This window comes from Engystomops pustulosus, chromosome 3 (genome assembly GCF_040894005.1).
Source record: "Engystomops pustulosus chromosome 3, aEngPut4.maternal, whole genome shotgun sequence".
NCBI classification, from domain to species: Eukaryota; Metazoa; Chordata; class Amphibia; order Anura; family Leptodactylidae; genus Engystomops; species Engystomops pustulosus.
In genome coordinates this window covers 212,696,758-212,718,054 of record NC_092413.1, presented here as the reverse complement: position 1 = coordinate 212,718,054, position 21,297 = coordinate 212,696,758, and the positions used below count along the sequence as shown (strand labels likewise).

General features: G+C 44.0%; 1 protein-coding gene across 1 annotated transcript in view; it reads left to right on the top strand.

Annotated features, from left to right (window-relative positions):
* Positions 1-21,297, top strand: part of LOC140122939 (uncharacterized) — a 360,094-nt gene that overhangs the window by 131,146 nt on the left and 207,651 nt on the right. The window lies entirely within an intron of this gene.

Below are 21,297 nucleotides of genomic sequence, written 5' to 3'. Positions count from 1 at the left end.
TCTATCTATCTATCTATCTCATATCTATCTATCTATCTATCTATCTATCTATCTATCTCATATCTATCTATCTCATATCTATCTATCTCATATCTATCTATCTCTCTATCATCTATCTATCTAACATCAATATTATCTCTCTATATAATCTATCTCTCTATCCATCTCATATATTCATCTTTGTCACCATCTCATATTATCAGTTCAACTTTTTCTAAAGTTGGATAAACTTTAGATAATCTTTCTCTGTACCGCAGGAAGTTAAAACTTTGCTCCACCTGTTTCAATCTCAGTTCATCTCTCACATTGCTTTATGTATTTGTATTGTTAACACCAAAAGTTCACAAAAATATCAAAGATCTTAATCTCACCTCAAATCCTGTAAAGTTAGTAAGATTCCTCCTATAGTTCCCAGTAACATAAGATGACAGGTCTGGTCCGGCTCTGCAGCTACATGTTATACATTTACATTGCATGACAAGCAATAAAAAGGCGTTTGTAAGGCAGCCAGGTCCTCGGGCCTTGAGTGCAAGAGGGTGGAGGTTTTTTTCGCAATTCAGTGTCCCGAGGAACCCCCGACGCCGAAAACTTCTATCCAAAACAGTTATAGAAGCAAGAGAAATATTTCACACAGGAATAACACCATTAAATTTAGGATTCCATATGGTCCACAATTCAACGCAATTAAAAATATTTTCCATAAATACTCCGTAAATACCATTTTAGGCCAAGTTCCTACACTCGGTAAGGTAATTCAAAATGGCTGCAGATGCAGGGGAAACCATTGGTAACTTCTAGTGATGAGCGGGCTTGTGGAACTTCAACAGATTCGGACTAACATTGGGAAAAAAATGTTGTTGTGAACCTACTATTGACCCCAAACTTGGCCCCCGAATACAAAACCAATTGAGTCAATTAATTTTAACATTCAAAAATGGCTGTAAAATGGGGGTAGTTAGTGTTGGAGGGATGAAAAATTAGGGTAATGACAGAGCAGTTGCCCTGACAAAAAAGGGTTTGGAAAAAAAGACTTAATAATAAGAAGCATAAAAAATTACAAAAAAAATTAAATGCTTTTAATGTCATTGCGCTAGAGTTTTTTGAGTTTCATAGTGCCCCACCTTCAACCCCACTCAAGGACATCTCAGCGACAGGTCATGGAGCAGTCACTAATGCTCTATAATAACTCTTATCTTGGATTCCGTGGGCCTTCCACCTACCCCTGCCCCAGTATCAGACATAGGGTTTACAAATGCCCAACTTGTATTGCAGAACGAGGATGTGGACATCACCATCAATGTGGAGACTGATAAGGAAGAGAAGCGGTGAGATCTTGGTGGAAGAAGATCTGAGGGGTCATGACGATGTCCCAGACCCAACATACATCAAAAGCAATGATAGTACGGAAGAAGAGGTGGTGGTCACAAAGCCCTGGATAGATGAGCAGAAGATGTGGATGGTACATCTGGCAGATCACTGCTTGCTACCGCCCGCCGTATCCAGAAACAGAGCATAAAAACCTGCCCAGAGGATCTCTCTGGTGTGGTATGTTTTAAAGTAATTTTTAGAAGACAAAACAAATGTCATTTGCACGCTGTGCCTCCAGTCCTTTAAGTAAGCAACAATTTGAGCACGATGTGTATAACCAGACCCTAGCCAACAAAACATGAGTTTTAGCAAGTGACATACCAAAAAAACATGGAAACACCTGAACCTCCCTCTGCTGTAACTGTTGTCTAATCTTCTAATACCGCCCGAGTGACAAAACCACCTGTTTCCCCACATTGGGAACATGTGACACCATCACCAAACCTGTGCACCCCATCCGAAGGAAGCATTCAGCTTTCCATCTCCTAAACCAAAAAAAATGGAAGTTTTGCCCATCTCATCCAGGAGCCCTGGTTCTGAATGGGACAGGTGCAAAATTGCTGGCATTTGAAAAACTACACAGTGGGGCACATTTACTTACCCATCCCGTCGCGATCCCCGAGGTGCGTTGTCTGACAAGGATTCGGAGCTGCCGCGATTCACTAAGATCGTGCGCCTAATATCCTGCATGTGTCGCTTCCCCGCTCAGGGTCACCGGAGTTCACCTTCTTCTTCCCGGTGCATGTAAGTGCATGGCTTGTGACACAATTTTAAATGTTAAATCCCGTGCTTAGTCCACATCAGTCGGCTTGTCCAACGGCCACACCCCACAATTTGCGTTGCAGGAAAGTCGGCACGATTATGGCAAAATCCAATTGCGTGTGCCAGTTAAATGCAGTGCAAAACGGCAAAAAGTTGTGAAACCCGATGAAAATGCGGTCCGCGGACCCTTAGTAAATGTGCCCCAATATGTCATTTCCAGCTACCACTACTTTTCTGGGTTGGCTGTCCCCACCCTGCATTAACAGCCTGTGGAGAAAATCAGGTGTGCACTACGCAGTGCAAGTCGCAAGGTGCATATCACAACTGATATGTGGACAAGTAAACATGGGCAGGGACGTTACACCTTAATACTACTAAGACTGGTAGTGTAATGGAACGCAGTAAGATGCCATGAATGCAAAACATTCTAAGAATCATAAGGTATTGCGGTAGGATACTGAAAATTGTACTAAAACTGGCCCTGCACTATAGCTGTCTATGAGTATAAACACACAGCTCTTCAGAGTGCCCTAAAAAGGGCAATTATGTTAGATTTCCACCAGTCCCTAATCACAGCAGCCTCCTCTCCCTACCTAACTTCCCTGACTGTCTGAATGATCCTATCTAAATCAGCAGCCTCTCCTTAACTCAGTCTCCTGTCTGTAGTGGCTTGGGCATGTGACACTGCTTCATATACAGCAGAGTCAAATGTCCCACCTAGCCAATCACAGTGACGCTAAATCAACCAATCAACCAGCTTTATAATTTTTTTCTGAACATTGGTGCACCTTTTCGTCGGACTTTGAATCATACATGTGGTGCATGGTCCGACTGTGCACCGGAACGCCCCCCTTCAATGAAGAAATTTGTGTCACGTCAGGAATAGCAAAACACATGTGTCGCGGACACTTTATAAATCCATGTGCAAGCAGTTTGCACTAAAAGGACTGTGACAGAAAACTGGCGCAGGGGCTTTAATAAATCTGGGCCAATATGTATTAGTTTTCCCTTAAAATTTAACACATACAGCTGGAAACAGAATAAAAATCCTTTATCAATTGTGACACCCATTGTGTAGGTTGTGTATGTTTTTTATTGTACACAATGCAATTTAACATAAAAGGATGCGCCACTAGGAGGTTTAAAACAAGAATTGTTGAGCATTTCACTCTTCTCAAATCACCCGATGACTTTAGACGCAGACGTCTTTAGAGAGACACCTGGAGGCCCAGAGACACCCGGAGACCCAGAGACACCCAAAGACCCAGAGACACCCAGAGAACCAGAAACACCCAGAGACCCAAAGGCACCCGGAGACCAAGAAACACCCAAAGACCCAGAGACATCCAACCACCCATAGAACCAGAAACACCCAAAGACCCAGTGACATCCATAGAACCAGAGACACCCAACCACCCAGAGACCCAGAAACATCCAAAGACCCAGTGACACCCATAGAACCAGAGACACCCAACCACCCAGAAACCCAGAAACATCCAAAGACCCAGAGACACCTGCAGAGCCAGAGACACCCTAGTGTAGTGATGGCGAACCTTTTAGAGACCGAGTGCCCAAACTACAACCAAAGTCCAGTTATTTACCGTGAAGTGCCAACGTGCCATTTTAAGCAGTAACTTATTGCTACCTGTTCTTCCACTTCTTTAATTGTATCGGCCCCCTGAGGCAACCAATACAGTTGAAAAAAGGAGGGCAAATTCAGACTATCATTGTAGCTTCCCTCCCGGGTCTCTCTGTACAGGAAGAATGTTAGGTCCAGCAGGAGGCCCTCCAAAGATAATGCAGTTCTGTCAACACCTTCTCACTTTTCAAGCAGTTCCTAACAGACAATGAAGAGTCGCTGTAAAATAGTGCTGAGAGCAACATCTTATAAGTTGCCTGTGACTGTGGGAAAATTTAATGGATTTGGTCCTGTTTGGTGAACTCTGTCCTGGACTGATGGCCTGAGTGCCCACAGAAAGGGCTCTGAGTGCCACCTCTGGCACCAGTGCCATAGGTTCGCCATCACTGCCCTAGTGAGAAGGGAGATGTGGTTTATTACTTCATTTTAGTGGTACATTGTGGCTGATAAGTTTTGCTTTTATTAATTAAAAAAATGTAAAAACTGATTAATACTTTTGAAAAATTCACCATCTTCAAAATTCAAAATCATCTTGTTTTCAGGCAGACGGTTTTACCAGCTAAATTAATTGCTGAATAACATTTCCCATATGTCTACTTTACGTTTTCATAATTTTATAATTGTGTAAAAAATGTGTTTTGAGGTCACGCAGCTTACAAATTGAACATCAGTTTTCTGTATTTTCAAGGAGATTGCAGAACTGACTTTTTGGGGATCATTATTGTTTTTCATGAAATTTGAAATATATAATATTGTACACCCCCTAAATATCAACCCATTTTCAAATCTGCAGCCCTCAAAGTATCAGAAACAACTTTTAGGAATATTGTTAACCCCTTGAGATCTTCATAGTAATTAAATGGAGGTGAAATTTAGAATGGTCTAATTTGTCGGTTATGCATTCACTTAGCTCTAAAATGTACACATTTCCAAAAGATAAAAAGAGAAAACTCATCTTAATATTTGTTATACAATTTCTCCTGAGTACAGAAACCCCCCACATGCGCCTGTTACCTGTTGTATGGGCGCACAGCGAGGTGCAGAAGGGAAGTAGCAGCCTGCAGTTGCCAGTTTTGTCCTAAAGACATTGGGGCAGATTTACTTACCGGGTCCATTCGCGATCCAGCGGCGCGTTCTCTGCGCTGAATTCGGGTCCGGCCGGGATTCATTAAGGTAGTTCCTCCGCCGTCCACCAGTTGGCGCTGCTGTGCTGAAAAGCATCGGAACGCACTGGAGTTCACCGAGCCGGGCTGAGTGAGGGTAAGTGCAAGCTCCGCGACAGATTTTTTGTTTTAAATGCGGCGGTTTTTCCGAATCCGTCGGGTTTTTGTTCGGCCACGCCCACCGATTTCCGTCACGTGCATGCCAGCGCCGATTCGCCACAATCCGATTGCGTGCGCCAAAATCCCGGGGCAATTCAGGGGAAATTGGCGCAAATTGGAAATATTCGGGTAACACGTCGGGAAAACACGAATCGGGCCCTTAGTAAATAACCCCCATTGTCGCCCTTTTGTAGGCTATAAAATTTTTTGTGTGATGAAATGTATTTTCCAGTGATACCATTTTGGGGTTGGTATCACCTATTGTTGAAAATATATTTCCTTTTTTGGAGGTATGGAGGAGTAGAAAAGTATCAATTATGTAATCGATTTTTGACGTCATTTTTTTGCTTTTCACCGTATAGCATAATAAACATCTTATTCTTATTCTATAGGTCAGTATGATTGAAGGTGCATCAGAATAAAGTTGGTGCCCACATCCCAAGCAGTGCAATGGGCACCATATTCATAAAGACCGTGCACCAGTACTCAATAATCTGCCGCAGTTTGTATTAGTTTTGATAAACATGGGCCAATGCAGGTAATTTCACATCACTGGAGAATAATTATGCGGTAGTTAGTAGGATTGACCTGTAAGACTAAAAGACCTATAATGGCATGAACAAGGGGTAAGCAATAAAGCCACTGTATGATAAGTGATGCTACGGCCGGTTACCTCCTTCTATCTGCATGGCCACATACTGGCAGAAACAGATACCATCGGATACATGCCCGGGAGGGGGTGGGTTATGGAAAGGGAAGAGTTTCTTGGCCATGCAGTTGGCATAACCCGGTGAATATCTTATCATGGCCTCGTTCCACATACATTGCTCTAGTTCTCTATCACTCCCAAAGGTAATGCGGAACATTTCTCTACAATCTCTTAGAGATACAAAAACAAAATCCAAACTGGACTTAGAAGAACAACCGGCAAGGATTAAACATCCAGCTAATAATAGATTGGCTTCTCCAACTTTTTTGTTCATGTCTTGGGTTATCCTGTTCAACCTTTTCTTTTTCCAGTATGCCGCTCTATGTAATGCAACGCCGAATGCGACTAAACTGGCTGGTAAGTGGATAAAGTACCACCAAGTCATAGTGGTGTATGAAGATATAAAATATTAATGGAATGGCAAGGCTAAAACCCAGCAGTAATCCCAGAACACCTTCAGTACATTTGGCGTTTAGGATATCAGGTGGAGTATCATTTATCAGCTGAATGGCTTTCTTGTAGATTTCTGGGTCTTTCACCACTGCTTTTAGAGCGTCCGGCACACAAGTGTCAGAGAAAACTCCACTGTTGGCTTCTTCATGCCCATTCACTGCTGCCAGAGATAGCAGATGCTTCCCCCCGTAGAGGATAGATGACTGGAAGTGCACCAGGACGTCTTCAGTTTCTTTCGCATTATTCCTTAGGAGCCTTTTGCAGAGTATTTCAAAGAACTCCTCATCCTCAGCTTCTAAGTAAGTGAGGTGACTGAGATACAGAGGCATCAGGCATGGCCTCAGAATGATGGGGACAATGGCTTTATGTGACATACAGTCCTGGAACATGGAGAGATTGGCTTCGAAGAGACACCAGCGACTGTCCACAAATTCCGGGCTCAGCACCATTACAATCTTCTGACTGCTCTGAATGCACTCAGTCATGTTCTCTATGATCGTCTTCCCTGCAGTGAAGTCCCGGTCATGTGTACAGATTTTTATGCCGGGAAATGTCTCCTCCAGTTTCTGGACAAGCCGATGCACCCAAGCCGAGTCTGCACCACTGAAGCTGATGAAAGCGTGGTACTTGTCTGTCCCAGTGACCCGAGGTACCGACAAATCACCAGAAGCTGAGAAACTTGTTGAATCTCCATATTCAGTATTTTGAGACGTCGCCATTTTCTTATTATACTCTGTTTATACCTGTGAAGATGAAGCAGAAGAAATGTAATTCATTTTTTAAAGTAATTGACATCTACATTTGCTATTTTTCAAAGCAAAAAAACCTCCAACAAGTACCATATCAAACATTACCCCCTGATGTATCCGGACTCTGCCTCCCTTATCCCTGGGGAGATCTTTTTTCTCTGTAACTGAAGTACACAGAGGAAATAAAGGAAGTAAACTAAGACCTCTGTCAATGGAGAAGGTCCAAGAATCTCAGTTACTTGAGGGTTATCAGGGTTTCTATACCTAGACACTGGCGAAGCCCTGAAATAATCACAAATGTTAGCAGGCTGATCTATTATTTAAAGGAAATCTACCATCAAAAATCCATCCTGATAAACCAGGGACACTTACTCGTAGATCCAGGCACCGGGACTGTGGTATCCTCTTATATTTGTTAATCGCCTCCTTGGAGGGGTAATAAATACACACAGATATGTACTATGTGTATTACAGTTTAGCTATTACAAATATGATGTAAATTGTTACCAATAAGGAGTCCTAGCCAACATATTCATATGGGATAAATCCTATAATAATGGGGCACATTTACTTACCCGTCCCATCGCGATCCCCGCCATGCGTTGTCCGACGAGGATTCGGGTCCAATTTCCTGCATGTGTCGCTTCCCCGCTGAGGTCCGCCGGAGTTCACCTTCTTCTTCCTGAAGCATGTAAGTGCTGATCTTGCAACGCAATTTGCTTTTTAAATTTCGCGGTTTGTCCAAATCAGTCGGGTTGTCCGACGTCCACAGCCCCTGATTTATGTCGCATGCAAGTTGGCGCCGATGCGGCACAATCCAATTGCATTTGTGGCAAAAACGCGGGGCAATTCAGGGCAAAACGGAATAGAACCGCAAAACCTGGTGAAAATGTGGCGTTCGGACCCTTAGTAAATGTGCCCCAATGTGTTTGTAGAGGCGGACATTTGCTATGGGGTTTCCACTTTTTTGTGGTGATCCCACTAGCTTTTCTCCTTTCTGACCCATTTATTAGTGGCCTGCACCAATAAATAATGGGATTTTCCACATCCTCTGACATGATTTTTATGCTGTGGAAACTCCAACACAATTAATATCTGTCCTTTCCATTTTTTGTGCGCTGAAAAGTGCAAACCAAACGAAAAATGGTTTCCCGGGACAGAAATATTAAATATGTTTCTCATTAACGACAACTAGTCGGAAACTAAGCCAGCGGAGGTAAGAACACTTTATATAAATGTCCCCAACTATATGCACATTGGAAAATGTTGAATCTGAGAGAATATAAAATCATGGAAAGGAAGGTAAATAGAGAGATAGAGATGATAGATTGTACCTCGATATGGGCCTTTTTTAAGATTGATTTTGGAGCACTGCTTACTTATCTTTGCTTAGACAGACAAATAGATACATATTAGATGGATAGATAGATCCTGGAAAAAGGTGGTCATCCACCAAAACGTTGCACTATGGAAAGAAGACACCCTGCTTAATGTTATAAATTGGAGTGCTGTCTATTTCATGGATTAAATAGATGGCTAGGAGATAGATAGATATGCATAAAATAGCCACAAAACTAAAAACTTACAAATACAGTTTCTATGGCTCTTCCTGTCTCCTCATAATCCAAAGATATAACTACAGATCCTTGCAGGTTTTCTTTATAACCCACACATAGAAGGTAGGTTGTTCCTTACAGTAGGATAATCACCTGGACAACCCCCCCACACACCCTACAATGATATCAGAAGGCAGCGAGTTATCTCATCTCAAAGACAACATTGGCCACTAAAAAACTTAAATGGAAACTGTCAGATTATTCGTTATATCGTTGTCTAGTTACAGCCAATATGTTATGTTAGAATGTAATTTATCAATTAAGTAGTAAATGGGATTTAAGATGTTGCGTCTTTAGTACTTTAAGTTCCCTCTGTTTCCTTTAACCCCTTAAGGACGCAGCCATTTTACAGCTTAAGGCTCAGCCCGATTTTTTGGATTCTGACTTGCTTCGCTTTATATGGTTATAACTTTTGAACACTGTTACTTATCAAAACGATTCTGAGATTGTTTTTTCCCCACATGTTGTACTTCATTTTAGTGGTAAATTTTGGCAGATAAGTTTTGCGTTTATTTACAAAAAAAAGAAAATATGATAAATTTTTTGAAAAATTTGCCATTTTCGAAATTCTAAATCATTGCGTTTTCAGGCAGATAGATTTACCACCTAAATAAGTTGCTGAATAACATTTCCCATTTGTCTACTTTACATTTTCATAATTTCTGAAATGTCTGGATAATTTATTTTGATGTCACGCGGCTTACAAATAGAATATCGCTTTTCCGGATTTTCAGAATTGACTATTTTGGGGATAAATACAGTTTTGAATGAAATTTTACATATTTAGCATCAAAACCCCCTATATAATCTACCCATTTTCAAATCTGCACCCCTCAAGCTATCAGAAACAGCTTTTACGAAGATTGTTAACCCCTTGAGATCTTCATAGTAATTGAATCAAAATGGAGGTGAAATTTAGAATGGTCATACTGTTCCCTTATACGTTCATTTAGCACTAAAATTTACACATTTCCAAAATATAAAAAGAGAAAACCCACCATACAATTTGTTCTGCAATTTCTCCTGAGTACAAAGACCCCCCACATGTGGCTGTGACTTGTTTTATGGGCGCACAGCAAGGCGCAGAAGGGAAGGAGGGCGCTGCAGCTGCCAGGATTTTAGTTTCCTCATTGGCCCCTTTTGAAGGCTATAAAATTTTCGCTTTTTCGTTATTGGGGCCATGTGACGGCATTTTTTTTGCGGGATGAGATGCTTTTTCCATTGTTACCATTTTGGGGTTGGTATCACCTATTGTTGAAAATTTAGGAACTTTTTTTGAGGGCAGGAGTAGAAAAGCATCAATTCTGTACTGGATTTTTGACTTTTTTTTTTTTGGTGTTCACCGTATAGACTAATAATCATGTTATCTTTATTCTGTGGGTTGATACGATTACGGGGATACCAGACATGAATATATTTTCTTACGTTTTACTAAATTTGTCAAACAAAACCCTAATGTGGGGAAAAATCTATAATTTTTGTATTGCCATCTTCCAAGTGGCATAACTTTGTTACGTTTTTGGCTACGGAGCTGATTGATGGCTTGTTTTTTGCGGGACATGTTGTACTTTGCACCAGTATCATGTCTGAGTACATATGGTTTTTTGGTCGCATTTTATAGCATTTTTTGTGGGATTGAAAAGGTAAAAATCATAATTTTTGGAGGGTTTATAACAGTTTTTTTTTACGGCGTTTATCGTGGGGGTTCAATAATGATTTACTTTTATTCTACGGGTTGTTACGGACGCGGTGACACTATATATGTGGGGTTTGTGTTATGATTTAGACTTTTTTTTTGAGTTATATGTCTCTTTATATGTTTTGGGGGTTTGGGGCATTTTTAGTGATTTATGACTTTATTTTTTTATTGAATAACTTTTTTTTTTACTTTTTCACTTTTATACCATGGGATATGAACAAGCAATCATCTGATTGCTTCTTCATGATAATATTCTGCAATACTCATGTATTGCAGAGTATTATCAGTGTCAGCCTATGCACTTGCATAGGCTGGCACTTTGCCAGTAAGATGACGTCACAGACGCCATCTTACTGGCAATTCTTGCTAGTAACTCTGGGGTCCAGATCGGACCCCAGAGTTACTATAGCAACGATCGGCGCCCCCCGAAAACGGTTCGGGGGGGCCGATCGTGGGGGAAAGACCCCCCAGATACTTGTTAGATGCCGCGGTCGCGCTGACCGCGGCATCTAAAGGGTTAAGCACCCGCGATCGGAGACAACTCCGATCGCGGGTGTTACACTGGGGTGCCGGCTATTAGTTACAGCCGGCACCCCGTGTTTCCCGATGCCGGTTCGGCTCTGATCCAGAGCCGAGCCGGCATAAGCGCCGTGGCGGATATATCCGCCACTGAGCGCTAAGTCACTGCGCTCCGTGGCGGATATATCCGCCGCGGAGCGTGAAGGGGTTAAAGCATAACTGTAAAGTTACTGACAAAAAATAGTGTTAGCCCAGCTGAAGATAGACTTTGACAACAATTCCAACGACGCCTGTATCATGCTGCTGGCTTCTTCCTAGCCTGAGATATATCAGGTATATATAAGATTCATTAGATTCAGCTATTCCTGATGTGGGCAGTTACAGTTTGTGACATCAGTTCAGGGCAATGAAGCCAGAACAGGACAGCATGTTTGTAATTGGCTGATGTGATAAGTCACATGCTTGTGATATCACTACAGGTCCTACAGCCCCTCTCAACAAGTCGATGGCCAATGGCATCAGAAAGCATGGCAAATGGAGATTAGCCTGGGGGAGAGGCAGGGTAAAACCTCTGGTAGCAGATAACTTAATATAGTAAATTAGAGAATTGATTATTTTTGCTTAGTGCAGTATAATACATACATAGATAGGTAAACCCACCATAGCTCTACAGGTAGGTGATGGCTTTAGGTAAGTATCCCTGACATCCTAAAGATAGTGTAATATTAGTCTGCACATAAGCTATGGTCTAAAACGTCTGCCTCAGTCCTTCTATCAATGACTCTGGGCTGTATCTATTTTAATCAATTTGAGGTGAAACAATTTTTTATAATAACTAATCAGTATGTCAATTGCTTTGGCGCCAACGAGAGAGTGGGGGGAATTCATCAATGTGTTTCATGGTCTGACAGTGCAGAGCCAGACAGCACTAGTCTATTGCCGTGCAGACTCATCATTGTGATAATGAGTCTGTCGCAGTATAAGAATATTGGGGCTCATTTACTAAGGGTCTGCGGGTCGCATTTTCGTCGGGTTTCCCGACGCTTTTCCGTGTAGCACCGCATTTAACAGGGTGTTTTGGTACATGTGATCGTATATTGGCGCATAGTCGCCGGCTTTCACGTGACAAAAATCGGGGGACGGGCTGTCAGACGATCCAACGAATTCGGACAACGCGTGGGATTTAACATCGCAAATTGTGTCGCAAGACACGCACTTACAAGCACTGGGAAGAAGATGGTGAACTCCGGCGGACCTCGGCCCAGAAGCAACTGATGCAGGATCTCAGGCGCACGATGTTGGTGAATCGTGCCGGACTTCATCTTCGTCGGACCGTCCGGATCGGGGATCACAACAGGACTGGGTAACTAAATGTTCCCCATTGTGTTCTAGTTTTAGAGCTGCTTTTATTAGGTCTAAACTGTGCGCCACAATTTGGCATAACCTCCTTAATTTCAATAATACCAATAATTCTTGAGAACAATGTCCTCTTTCATAAGGTCAAGCCTCCTTTTTCTGACAAGTTGGAAAAAGGCCAAAAAATGGTCCATGGTGCAGGGTATATTTTAATCAGTTTATTATAACTGGTAATTCATGGGTTCCCTTTACATCTTATAATAATTAAAATAAGTATATATTTACTAGCTGTAGCTCCCGGAGTTGCCTGCACTAGTAAATTACTGCTCTTAGCTATAACAAAATATTGTATGGGTTAACGAAAAATATTTTATAACTAGCTATCTATATCTCTCACTATAGCTATCTTTCTACCTATATCTATGTATCGCTCTCTCTATATCTTTGTCTCTCTCTCTGCCAGTCTCTGTCTGTCCCTCTGCCTGTCTCTGTCTGCCTGTATCTGTCAGTCAGTCTCTCTCTCTCTCTGACTGTCTCACTGTGTCTCTCTCTATCTGCCTCTCTGTCTGTCTCCGTCTGCCTGTCTCTGTAAGTCTCTCTCTCTCTCTGACTGTCCCACTGTGTTTCTCTCTGTCTGTCTCCTTCTGTCTGTCTCAGCCTGTCTCTCTCTCTGTCTTCCCCTCTCTCTGTCTGTTTCCCTCTCTTTGTCTCTCTGTCTGTCTCTGCCTGTCTGTCTCTTTCTGTCTGTTTTGGGTTACCGTTTATCAATCCCTTCCTTCTAAAAGGCATAACTTTATATTTTCCTCTTTTTTTCTGCTTACATCTGCAGATGTATGAGGGATTTATATGTGCAGGAAAATTGTATTTCCAATTGTCAGTATTTAATATTCCTTGCAATGTACTGAGAAGAAAAAAAACTTCTCAGTTGTCTTGAAATCTAATCGCTTGTCAGGATATAAAAATCTGACCATGATTGTGTTTGTTGTAAGGTATTGTCTAAGTATTTTGAGCATTGTGACTTCTCCACTTGATTTGCCTGTTGTTTTGACTTTATTCTCTCTCTCCTAGTTCAGCTTGTCTTCAGTGTGTTGCCAGTGTTTATTAACATCTATGCCCCCCTGGTTCTTCCTGGCATAGTCTGACCTGACCGGACATATGTTGAAGAACACCTGAAAGAGCAATTCTGGCTGTCAGGTTTCGGGATGTGTGGATCCACTGGACCACCGCGGGAGGTGGCACTAGCCGACACCTGGGACCGGAGTCTAAGTGGCACCTGATCTTCACCAGAGCCCGCCGCAAAGCGGGATGGACTTGCTGCGGCGTGGTACCACCAGGTCGTTCCACTGGTGCGACTAGCCCGTGATGGCAGCCGAGGTCTAGGTACCAGGGTCAGGGCAGGTGGCAGAGATGCAGGGTCAAGTCCAATCCGGGGTCAGCAACAGGAGGTCCAGGTAGATGGGAACGGGAACACAGGCACACGGGACACAGCAACATGGAGGAACACTGGTAATGCAGGTAACACGGCAACACAGGATTCAGGAGCAGGAACACACTGGAATGCAGGAATACACAGGAACACACACAGGAACACAGGAGACACAGGAACGCAGGATAATCGCAATGGAGCTTTCTCTAAGGCTGTGAGGCACAAAGATCTGGAAGGGTGTGATGGTTGAGGCAGGTTGAAAAAAAGCCTTCTTAGAAAATGGCCAGCACCAATTAATGGTGCGCTGGCCCTTTAAATTTCCTGAAGCTGGCACGTGCCTGCCCTAGGACTCAGGGACGTGCGCACACGGAGCAAGTCCGGGAATCGGGAGCGGGGACAGGTGAGAGGCACTGGCGGGGAGCGAGGGGGCAGGTGAGCCCGCGACCCGCGATATGGGAATGGGAACACCTGTGACACTCGCCCTGGAATAGCTTATGTTACAATTCCATCAACACTGCTTTATTTAAAAAATTTGTTTGTTTGTTTTTTCATTTTAGTCTATAGACTATGTCTATGTCACAATTGCGACATTTATATCTATGTATTCATGTATGTTTTGAAATTATGCACCTGATGGATTGTTAAAATACCTTCCTAGCACTTTACATCCATGGATACATTAATTTAATCATGTTTATTCACAAATAAATAAACTTCGTACTCTCAATATAGTGCATAACATCAAAAAATGGGACCGTAATGGGATTCGTTACCGCCCCAGTGATTGCATACTGAACAATTTTATTAAGAAAATGTTGCTTTTGGTCATTCTTATTCCATTAAAATATTATAGATAAGATATAACGATTGCAGGAATTGGATCTTGCAGCAGGAATATAATAGTAGATTTTATGTACACCACCACCTGTACTGCAGAAAAGGAAACTCTCGAGATGTTGGCATGAGATGATATAAAATTTAATGTATAGACAAGTAATGACAAGATGTATAGAGGTCATAAACTTACAGTACATTTTTATAAACTTGTCTTCTTTAGAACTGAGGGCACCAAAAAGATAGATAAAATCTAATTGTATTGATGTTTCCATGTGTCAGAACTGTGTTGTAATCAGTAAGATAAACCACTAAGTAAGACAGACAAATTTACTTGTACTATGCATGAAGATGTAGCTAAAGGGAATACAGAAGTACAAGTCATAGCTCGACACTGTTGTCGGATTTGCATAATTGTGGATTCACTTTTCTTCTTTTCAATTCCCAACATCATTTTTCTTGTTATGAATAATTAGCATCATTCCTGAATATTCAGCAAATCCCTGCTGACTATGTTTTACTCTATTGAAAACCAAAGTTGGGTGTGGTGTGAAATACTGGTTATGATATAATAGAGTAGGGTAAGTTGTGTAAAGGAAAACAAACCAGAAATGCATTGCAGAAAATAGGGTCATGTGAATCCAGATTACAAAGAAAACATGGCCACTTGCATCTACAATGAAAATTAAACATTTGAAGAAACTGTGAATGAAATTGACAAAATATCCATAGTAATAATATACTTTCATCTCTTATCCACAAAAAGGAAATTAATGAATTTTATGAATTGTATCGCAAAGGGACCGCAATGGGATTGTTCACCACCCCAGAGATGGCAAACTGAGCGATATTAAAGAAAATTCTCACATCTCAATCTCAAAATGATGTTAACACAATACAGGTCATTTTAAAACATTACTTTAGAATTTTACTCAGTGTTATAGCTGTTTTAGCTCCTATCACTGTCTAGGCCGCTCAGTGTAAGATTCCAGGGTGTGGGCGGGGACTCTCTAAGCAAACACTTTATGAACCATCTAGCTCTGTGGGGTGACAATGTGGTTACATTATCACGGTACAGGTGTATATAAACTCTCATCCGGCTTCTGTACTAACACACTGACACATAGAGAGAGAGATGAGATAGATCAGAGATGCATGATGCCTTTTACACTGTTACACTGTGAGCTCTGCTACATCTCCCAGATATGTGCCTGCCTCCCCCTTCCCCCAGATCACTTATCTCCTTGTAGCTTGTAGTTTGCAGCTACTCTCCCTGCTCTCGGCTCTGTCCTGGCAGGAAGTAATCAGTGAGTATATCTGAGCTCCATGCAGGGGTCGGGGCTACAGGGACACAGGAGAGAGAGACAGAAATCTCATCTGCACGATCTCACACAAAAATCCAAGATGGCTGCCGACCCTAAGTAAGAAGTTACTGGGTCGTGTCTAGAGGAAACTGAAATTGTGCACATACAATGAGAAAAAAGAAGTTGGAGTCTCACAAACCCAGGCTTCTCTATGATTGAGGTCCTATGATGTGTGCTCCTCGGTGTCTGGCAGGTTATACTCTCAAGTTCTGCCCCTGTTCCCACAACCTCAGGTTCTCTAATTGCTAATAAAATCCACAAAGTGAGCTCAAAGAAATCACACCAAGACAGAAGTATGGTATAATATCTCAATCTTTGTGGAGAAGTGTTGTCATGCAAGGCATAGTATTTTACAGGCAGGACCTGGGCTTGGTTACTTAGGGATAAAGAAGTAATGTCCATAGTCCATTGGTTGGTAAATGATTACATAGGCATCGGAGACACAAAGGCTCTGTTTTCCCTGGAGTGGATATAGTATCGTAAATCCCTCTTGATAGATGTAAACATTGACTGAAGGGGTCTGGCATTCCTTTGGTTGAGAGTAGTAGACTTGATCAGCTTTAGCCATAGTCAAATGTCCTCTTAGTTTCAGCATTCAGCAAGCATATGAAAAATAAAAACATTTTCATTAAGCATATAACAATACTTCACAATACGATCCATGAACGAAGTGAGGAAAAGCCGGGGCACATCCAAGTAAAATCCAAATAGTGTTCTTTATTGGGTATGCTTTAACAGATGCACACTACAAGTGTGCATGGACGGTGTAGGTACAGGACACCTACGCGTTTCGGCTTAGCTTCAAACCTTAGGCCCGTTCTACACTTGCGAGTGTGATGCGATGAACTCATATCACACTGGCAACGCGTGCTGCCTGGATCTCCTGGCCCGAACTCTGCAAAGCGGGAATGAATTCAGCAGGTCAGTTCACTCCTGGTTTGCAGCTTTCGGGCTGGGAGATCCCGGCAGCATGCGTTGCCAGTGTGATGCGAGTTCATCGCATCACACTCGCAAGTGTAGAACGGGCCATAGTCCTGGTATAATTCAAATGGCTCAACAAACACATCTTTAAAATAAAGGAGTACACCTGACTAGAGATGAGCGAGCACTAAAATGCTCGGGTACTCGTTATTCGAGACGAACTTTTCCCGATGCTCGAGTGCTCGTTTCGAGTAACGAGCCCCATTGAAGTCAATGGGAGACTCGAGCATTTTTCAAGGGGACCAAGGCTCTGCACAGGGAAGCTTGGCCAAACACCTGGGAACCTCAGAAAAGGATGGAAACACCACGGAAATGGACAGGAAACAGCAGGGGCAGCATGCATGGATGCCTCTGAGGCTGCTTAAATGCACCATTATGCCAAAATTATGGCCAACAGCATGGCCATGACAGAGTGACAGAATGAAGCTAGATAGCATCTAAAACATCCAATAATTGACCCTGACACTATAGGGGACGGCATGCAGAGGCAGCGGCAGCAGCGGAAGGCTAGAGAGTGGCATGGCGACATACCCTAAATGGACTCAGGCTTCAAACCAATGGGTAGCAGAGAGGAACCAAAGGAGGTGAGCAAGAAGCGCTCAAATAATATTGGTACATGATAAAAGTTTGCCAGTATATTTTGTGGATTACACAGCAGGGTGGCGACAAAGTTAACATGGAAGCCATGAAAACAATCCAAAATTCTGCCTGACACAGCTCGTTTGATAAGGGGACGATGTATGGAGGCAGTGAACTAGTAGTAGATTAAAGGTGCTGCAGTTAAAACTATGTTAGTTGGTTCTTGGCATGGAGCTGGCGCTCCGCTGCCAGGCGAGCTTTCGCCAATCCAAGCCCCTGTCTCTAGGCTACTCCCCAAACAGCACTTCTAAGAACCTTTCGGATAAGATCAAGTGTAGTAGCGTTCTTATAAGTTTGGGATATGGCGGGTGAGGGGAATGTAAACATCTGCGCAAGAAGCGCTGAAATAATATCCGTAAATGAAAAAAGTTTTCCAGTATATTTTGTGGCTTACACAGCAGGGTGGCGACAAAGTTAACAAGTTTGATGTGGAATGCCCTGCAATAGCTCTTGGGCGGTGTGCCTTTTATCACCTAGGCTCAGCAGTTTGAGCACCGCCTGCTGTCGCTAAGCAACGGCACTGCTGCTGTGCCTAGAGCTACCGACTGATGGCGCCATGCCCACGGATGGTAATTCGGAGGAGGAGGAGGTGGAGGAGGGGTGGGAGGATTTGGAGGTATAGTAGGCCTTTGAGACCTGGACCGAGGTAGGCCCCGCAATCCTCTGCGTCGGCAGTATATGACCAGCCCCAGGGTCAGACTCGGTCCCAGCCTGCACCAAGTTAAGTGTAGTAGCGTTCTTATAAGTTTGGGATATGGCGGGTGAGGGGAATGTAAACAGATGCGCAAGAAGCGCATGATGCGCATGGAGCTGGCGCTCCGCTGCTAGGCGAGCTTTCGCCAATCCAAGCCCCTGTCTCTAGGCTACTCCCCAAACAGCACTTCTAAGAACCTTTTGTATAAGATCAAGTGTAGTAGCGTTCTTATAAGTTTAGGATATGGCGGGTGAGGGGAATGTAAACAGATGCGCAAGAAGCGCTGAAATAATATCCGTAAATGGTAAAAGTTTGCCAGTGTATTTTGTGGATAACACAGCAGGGTGGCGACAAAGTTAACAACTTTGATGTGGAATCCATGAAAACAACCCAAATTTCGGCCTGACAAACCTCGTTTGATAAAGGGACGATGTATGGAGGCAGCTATATGGACGACTTTTGGAGGTAGCAATGGAGACAACGTGTGGAGGCTGCTATGGAGACAATTCAATTTGGATAGTGCCTGTATGTGGCAGTCCAAAAAATGTTTCAAACCAGAGGAGCAGGTAGGTGGCCCTCCAGAAAAATGGAATAGATTGAGTGCCTGTATGTGGCAGTCCAAAAAATTTTTCAAACCAGAGGAGCAGGTAGGTGGCCCTCCAGAAAAATGGAATAGATTGAGTGCCTGTATGTGGCAGTCCAAAAAAGTTTTCAAACCAGAGGAGCAGGTAGGTGGCCCTCCAGAAAAATGGAATAGATTGAGTGCCTGTATGTGGCAGTCCAAAAAAGTTTTTAAACCAGAGGAGCAGGTAGGTGGCCCTCCAGAAAAATGGAATAGATTGAGTGCCTGTATGTGGCAGTCCAAAAAAGTTTTTAAACCAGAGGAGCAGGTAGGTGGCCCTCCAGAAAAATGGAATAGATTGAGTGCCTGTATGTGGCAGTCCCAAAAAATTGTTTAAAACAGAGGACCGGAAAGGTGGCCCTCCAGAAAAATTGAATAGATTGAGTGCCTGTATGTGGCAGTCCCAAAAAATTGTTTAAAACAGAGGACCGTGTCGGTGGCCCTCCAGAAAAATTAAATGCATAAAGTACTATACCTAGAGCCAGTGGGCCCTGTCAAAAAACAGCCAGTTTCCTCTGCTTTACTGTAGAAAGAGGAGGAGAAGGAGGAAAATGAGGAGGAGGAGGAGTGGATAAATTATTCAGGTTGAGCTTCCTTCACCTGCTGGAGATTTGAAATTAGGAGAAATCCATGCTTTATTCATCTTGATAAGCGTCAGCCTGTCAGCGCTGTCAGTCGACAGGCGTGTACGCTTATCGGTGATGATGCCACCAGCTGCACTGAAAACCCGCTCTGACAAGACGCTAGCGGCAGGGCAGGCAAGAACCTCCAAGGCGTAGAGCGCCAGTTCGTGCCACATGTCCAGCTTTGAAACCCAGTAGTTGTAGGGAGCTGTGTGATCATTTAGGACGATGGTATGGTCAGCTACGTACTCCCTCACCATCTTTCTGTAAAGATCAGCCCTACTCTGCCGAGACTGGGGACAGGTGACAGTGTCTTGCTGGGGTGACATAAAGCTGGCAAAAGCCTTGTAAAGCGTACCCTTGCCAGTGCTGGACAAGCTGCCTGCTCGCCTACTCTCCCTCGCTACTTGTCCCGCAGAACTACGCACTCTGCCGCTAGCGCTGTCAGAAGGGAAATACTGTTTCAGCTTGTGCACCAGGGCCTGCTGGTATTCATGCATTCTCACACTCCTTTCCTCTCCAGGGATGAGAGTGGAAAGATTTTGCTTGTACCGTGGGTCCAGGAGAGTGAACACCCAGTAATCGGTGCTGGAATAAATTCTTTGAACGCGAGGGTCACGGGATAGGCAGCCTAGCATGAAATCTGCCATATGCGCCAGAGTACCAACGCGTAAGAATTCACTCCCCTCACTGGCCTGACTGTCCATTTCCTCCTCCTCCAACTCCTCCAACTCCTCTTCTTCTGCCCATACACGCTCAACAGTGTAGGACTCAACAATGGTCCCCTCTTGTGTCTCGCCAACATTCTCCTCCTCTTCCTCCTCATCCTCCTCCACCTCCACCTCCTCCGATATGCGCTGAGAAACAGACCTAAGGGTGCTTTGGCTATCAACAAGGGAATCTTCTTCCCCTGTCTCTTGTGAGGAGCGCAAAGCTTCCGACTTCATGCTGACCAGAGAGTTTTTCAACAGGCCAAGCAGCGGGATGGTGAGGCTGATGATGGCGGCATCGCCACTGACCATCTGTGTTGACTCCTCAAAGTTACTCAGCACCTGACAGATATCAGACATCCACGTCCACTCCTCATTGTAGACTTGAGGAAGCTGACTGACCTGACTACCAGTTCTGGTGGAAGTTGACATCTGGCAGTCTACAATCGCTCGGCGCTGCTGGTAAACTCTGGATAACATGGTCAGTGTTGAATTCCACCTCGTGGGCACGTCGCACAACAGTCGGTGAGCGGGCAGTTGGAGGCGGCGCTGCGCTGCCCTGAGAGTGGCAGCATCTGTGCTGGACTTCCTGAAATGCGCACAGATGCGGCGCACCTTCGTGAGCAAATCAGACAGATTGGGGTATGTCTTGAGGAAACGCTGAACTATCAGATTTAACACATGGGCCAGGCATGGCACATGTGTCAGTCTGCCGAGTTGCAGAGCCGCCACCAGGTTACGGCCGTTGTCACACACAACCATGCCTGGCTTCAGGTTCAGCGGTGCCAGCCACAGATCAGTCTGCGCCGTGATGCCCTGTAATAGTTCTTGGGCGGTGTGCCTTTTATCGCCTAGGCTCAGCAGTTTGAGCACCGCCTGCTGTCGCTTAGCGACGGCACTGCTGCTGTGCCTAGAGCTACCGACTGATGGCGCCATGCCCACGAATGGTCGTTCGGAGGAGGAGGTGGAGGAGGGGTGGGAGGAGGAGGAGGCATAGTAGGCCTCAAACACCTGGACCGAGGTAGGCCCCGCAATCCTCGGCGTCGGCAGTATATGACCAGCCGCAGGGTCACACTCGGTCCCAGCCTCCACCAAGTTAACCCAATGTGCCGTCAGAGATATATAGTGGCCCTGCCCGGCAGCACTCGTCCACGTGTCCGTGGTCAGGTGGACCTTGTCAGAAACGGCGTTGGTCAGGGCACGGATTATGTT